The following is a 6000-nucleotide window of genomic DNA, read 5'->3' as shown; positions in this document are numbered from 1 at the left end:
CTCTGTCTCCGTCTCTGTCTCGTCTGACTTTTTACGGGGCGGCATGTGCAGATCTTCCCTGATATTCGAATCTTGCAAGTCTTTTCTTGCCTTCGGCCCATCCTTGGTCTTATCTGGCATGTTCATCGGTGTCACGAGCAAGCTCTCAAGGACATTCTTACATATATGCATTTGATCAAGGCAATGAGGTGTATCGAGTTTGTGCCAATACTCCAAGTCCCAGAACACATACCTCGTCTTCCATACCTTCAGCAGCGACTCCGATGCCTTTTTCATCGTCTTTCTCGGCGCGGGGCACTCCTTCCAGTTTTTCAACAGCTCATCGATTTCGGCGCCACTCCGCTTACATGGAGATCCTCGATGCTCAACGTGACCATTGAATAATCTCCACGGTTTCTCCACGGGTCATCCTGTTCGAGCCATCTTCGATGCCCCATGTACATGATTTTCCCAGACCCGCCGTCTTTCCTTGACATTAGCTGCTGAGACGTCGTATCATCCATGCACCGCGTGCATCCGCAATGTCCATGGCACACCTGGCATGCGACATATCCGTAACCGAGATAGTCATGCACCGCCATGATTAGCGTGGCTCTCATGTAGAAATACTCGCCTTTGCTGGCGTCCCATGTCTTCGCCGGTGTTTTCCATAACGTGTCTAACTCCACTTGAAGTAGCCCCGGATACAAATTAATATTATTTCCTGGTTGTTTCGGCCCATGAATAAGCATGCTCATGTGAATGTACTTCGACTTCATGCACAACCAGGGGGAGGTTGTACATCCATACAAACACAGGCCATGTGCTATGGTTGGTGTTCTGGTTGCCACACGGATTCATGCCATCGGTACACGCGCCGAGCACGATGTTCCTTGCATCACATTTGAAATACCGATAGAAGCTGTCCAACACTCTCCACTGGCTTCCATCCTTGACGTGTCTCAGCTTCGGATCATCTCCATCGTCGGGCTTCTTCCTCTCCGCGTGCCGACGCATTAGCTTTGCTTCCTTGGGATCTACGAAATACCGCTGGAGACGGGGAGTGATCGGTAAGTACCATACAACTTTCTGGGGACATTTCTTCCCGGCCTTCTTGTATCGAGAAGCATTGCACACCGGACAACTTGTTTTTTCCGCATGCTCCTTCCGATAAATTATGCAATCATTGATGCATGCATGGTATCTAACGTGCAGCAGATCAAGAGGGCACATGATCTTCTTGGGCTCATCAACACTAGTAGGACATAGATTCCCCGCGGGAAGAACATCCTTTAGGTACTTGAGATGCTCATCGAGGCTAGTGTCGGTCCATTTGTTTTTAGCCTTCGTCTTTAGGAGTTGGAGCGTGAAACTCAAGCGGGTCACCTCGGGATTGCAACCACCATACAATGCAGTGTTCGAGTCTACCACCAGTTGCTCCAGCTTAGCCTCCTCTCTAGATGCACCTATCTCAGTACTCGTCTCCTTGCGAAGTAGTGCTTGAACATGAGGGTCCCGCATGATTGAACTTAGTACCGACGAACTCTGCTGCATGGAGTCCATGTTCTCTCCGCCGCCATGTCCGACCACTTCTCCTCCGCCATGTCTGGCCCCATCTCTGCGGCCATGTCCGGTCTCTTCCCCGTCGCCATTATCGATCATCTCTTCGTCTTGCCCCATGTCTTCATTGCTTGCCCCGTCGGCGTCCTCAACATCGTCATCCTCATCTTCAATTATCCACCGAGTATAGCCATCCATGAAACCAGTCATGAGAAGGTGCGCTTCGACACGACCATCGTCATAGGGGTCGAGCCAAACTATTCCTTTGCATTTTCGACACGAACATAAAACCTCTGTCCGGTTATTTTCTTCCATGTCCTGCACCGCCGACCGCAACCACTTGTTCACCATCGTTCCATTGACCATCATGAATGTCTACACGGTAATAATAAACAAATTGATTATAAAAATACATGCATGCATCAAAGTCATACAAAAATTCGGCATGACCTTCCCTAAAAGTAGGACATATAGATCTAGAGTTTGCCCGGAATTCACCGAAACGGAAATAAATCAACATTTCGGCAAAACATAGGCAACTCAAAAGCATAATTTGGCGTCAACTCATGCCACACACACAAGTTCCATCATATTGCTCAATTATCATATCACACGCACATACACATATTTCCATTTTGCAAAAGCATGAAATTTTAATCACCTCTATCTCGAGATCGAGCACACGGTGGAGATGATGATGCAGGGAGATCAAAAGTGCACAAAGCTCTTCTTGACAAAGATAGATCTAGTTAGGGGGCAAATAGGTCACTTAACTAAATGCTACATCTACCTAGCTAGCTAATTTGGAAGGAGACAACTTCAACTAGTGGAGGGGGAAGGAAAAAGAGAAAGGAGATGCATTAATGGAGGTGGTGTAGTTAGCTAGGAGTAATGAAGAGAGAGAAAGGTAGGTAGAAGAGGGAGTGCAATGGGGGGAGAAGTATTGAGGAAGAAGAAGAGTGAGAGAGGGAGGATGTGGGAGGTAGGGGAAAGGGAGGAGAGGAGATGGGGGAGGGGAGGACGGGTGGAAAAAGGTGGTGGGGGTGCTCCATCTTAGCAGTAGCGCGGGAGGAAAAAACACGCTACTGCTAAGAGCGTAGCAGCAGTGCGCTTTTCTCACAGGCGCTACTGCTAAATGGGGCCAACCGTGTGGACAATTTCAAAATTAGCAGCAACAACGTGAGTAAAAAGCGCGCTACAACTATTGCATTAGCAGTAGCGTGCATCATGACACCACGCTGCTGCTAAACTTAGGTTGTTGGTTAATCTCGGTCGATTTTTGTAGCAGCGTGGTTTAGCCCTCACGTGCTACTGCTAAATTGGCATCAGTAGCGTGGTTTTCTTAACCACACTACTTCTAATTAGTAGTAGCGCTTCTTTTTGTGCCGCGCTGCTGCTAAGATTCTGTATATAAGGTTTTCCCTAGTAGTGTACAATTGATCCCCTATACTTGTGGGTCATCAAGGCTATTTTCTGGCGCCGTTGCTGGGGAGTGTGTAACATCCCAAAATTCTAAATTTTGGAATGTTATGATAACTAGATAGATTTGATTGATTGTGTGATTGATTGACTAAAAGTGAGTGAAATTTGAAACTTTTGAAAGTTAAATGAGAGGGAATAAAATGACTTTCCCAAACTTTCATCTTTGTTTTATGATCTTCGTGAATTCGAATTCTTTTCAAATATAAAACCCTTGAGAGAAGATGATATGACTTCTTCCATTTAATTAAATGAAGAGGGTATTTGAAAATATTTGAATTTCATTTGGAACTATTTTCAAATTCAGAAACTTTAAGCAACTCAATGATTTTCATGAGAGAAGATAAAATGACTTCTTCACATTGTATGAAATATGAGTTGGAAGTTTAAAAGGATCAAATTTAAAGTCCTATTGGAAATTATTATTATTTTCAATTTGGAGTTATTTTGTTTTATTCAAATTATTTTTCTCCAAAAATAAAATAAATGGAAAATAGGGTAAAATGATTCCCTACATCAGAAAATTGGAGAGAAATAAATTTAAAATCATTTTGGTATTTTTAAAATATCTTTATTGGATTATATTAGAGCAGTAGCACTGTTTGATTTATTAGAACTTGTGCGGATTTTATTTGACGTTAGTAAAATGTTCATGTTGTGGAAAAAAATTCTGAAAACTCTTATATATAATATGCCTATATAAAATTTTATTGTATTTTCCTTATTTTATTTTCCTTTTCCGTTTCTTAAAAAAACTACACGTGCGCAGCATAGTGGCATCGGGCGCCCCATCATTTAATTTTTTTCTCCTCTCTCCTATATGGGCCAGGCTCAGCCAACCTTTTTTTATTTGATTGAATTTTGTTAAAAAAACTACAGCGCGCGGCCGGCCGAGGCCTTTAGGCCCGTGCGAGGCGTTTGACCTTTTTTTCACTATTTCGTTTATTTTCATCTACGTTTAGTCCCACATTGCCTAGTCTTTGATCTTTAAACTTTTTTTCCACCTATACATATAGACCTATAGAGCGTCCAAAAATCATCCGATTCGGGTTAAATCAATATTTTGAGTTGACTAGATTCATTAAAGAAAAAAATATTTTTCTCCTCTTCGGCGGGACTTTTGGAAATTGTCTTCTTTCTCCGAAGTCATCTTTTCTCTGCCTTATAAAGGTATATTTCTTTGTTTTTTATTTTTATACTCCCATAGTTTATTATTTCTAGACTAGTACGATGGAATAATTAGATTATCAATTAGTCTATGTATTTATATATTAGACCTAGATTTTTTAGCCGTAGTTATTTTTCTTCAGTAAAACAACTTTGCCCTGATTTTTCAAATAGTCATAACTTTTTACTCGTTCATCCAAATTAGATGAAACCAGCGCCTAACTTGAGTTTTATAACTCCGATTTAGTTGATTCTTTTTGCAAATCGAAGCTCTTGACTTAAACTTTCTCATAAGACCAAATTCATATAATTTTGGTACTGTTAGAAATTGTTTTATGTTGCAAGAGTTATTTGCTTGGTTTTGATGTTTTCCGAATTGTCTTCTTCGTTCTTTCCGATATTTTGAGTGATTGCTTATGTGTGGTTACTATTGCTTGATTACGATAGATTGACCGGAGTGTGACGAGTAGAACTATCAAGAGTTTTGAGTGCGAATCATCTTCATCAACAGTACAGACAAGTTCACACTTTGACCATACTTTTCATTACCCAATTTTTATGCATTAGTTTCACCCTCAAACATTGCATGAGTGGGATTGATAACATGTGGGTTTTGGGAAGTAGTCGATGAGGTAGGAACCTATTGCCCTACATTCAAACCTTGGGAGTTACCTCTGCGTTATGCTCATACTTCTCTGCTATGCTCGTAGACGTGGATTGGTTTGAGTGTATTCATGACAGATGTGAGTTTGTTAATTAATGGTTCAACTTAAGGTGGTAACTTTAATACACATCTGGGTGGATTGCTTGTGGGCACCTGGAGAATCCAGTGTTGTCCTAGGATATCCCGGAGGACCCATGTGATCATCCTATGGCCCGCCACCCAGGCTCAAAGGGATCATAAGATTATTCATGCTAGAAACTTCCGTGTGCAGCAACAAGCCATTATGGGCTCTGGCATAGTTGAGTAAGTGGCGTGAAGCTCTTGAAGAGGTAGACTAGCAGATGTAGTGGGTTGTAGGTGGTACTGTCTATCCAGAGTAGAGAGTTAATGCTTCAGAAAGACTATGTCTCAGTCATCCGTTTCTCAAACACCATGAAGTGCGAGAAATCCAACGGAGGAGATCGAGTCTTGTGGGGAAAAGTGCGCAAACCTCTGCAGAGTGTACAAACTAATCATGATTAGCCGTGTCCCCGGTTGTGGATGTCTTGAGTATCTGGTTCTTGAATTATCATGTTGATCTCATCACTTTATTTAATTAACTGGTTGGGTTAATGATTATTCTAATTGGGATTGAGTTGGAGGAACCTTCTCAATAATTTCAACAAACTATGTAGTTAAATAAAACTTATTCCTTTGTTGTAGGGAAAAATTGGCTTTATGCAAAAATAAACCTAGAGCTTTCCACCAGCCAAATATGCATGTAGTGATAGTCTTTATTCATCATTGCTCTATGGTGTGAATTTGCCAGTACATTCAATGTACTGACCCTTTGTGGCTGCAATGTCTCGTGTTGCAAGATCTTACAACGAGTAAGTGATACATTAGGGTTACGATTTCTATACTCAACTTTGCCATTGGTGTTGATGGGAATCGATAACCTTGTTGTTACTTCCGCTATTTGGATTGAGGTAATAGTATTTATGTTATTTTATACATGTGATTTACCTCTATTATAAATCCTCGAGTACTATGTGTGTCAGCATACCGATCCAGGGATGACACTTAAGCACAGAGACTTGATCCATTCGGGTCGGGTCGCTACAGAGTGAAGCGCCTTTGGTAAGTGGAATTTGGTAAGGAAACATTTATAT

Source organism: Triticum aestivum, chromosome 3A (assembly GCF_018294505.1).
Source record: "Triticum aestivum cultivar Chinese Spring chromosome 3A, IWGSC CS RefSeq v2.1, whole genome shotgun sequence".
Lineage (NCBI taxonomy): Eukaryota > Viridiplantae > Streptophyta > Magnoliopsida > Poales > Poaceae > Triticum > Triticum aestivum.
This window is presented reverse-complemented; position numbering follows the sequence as displayed.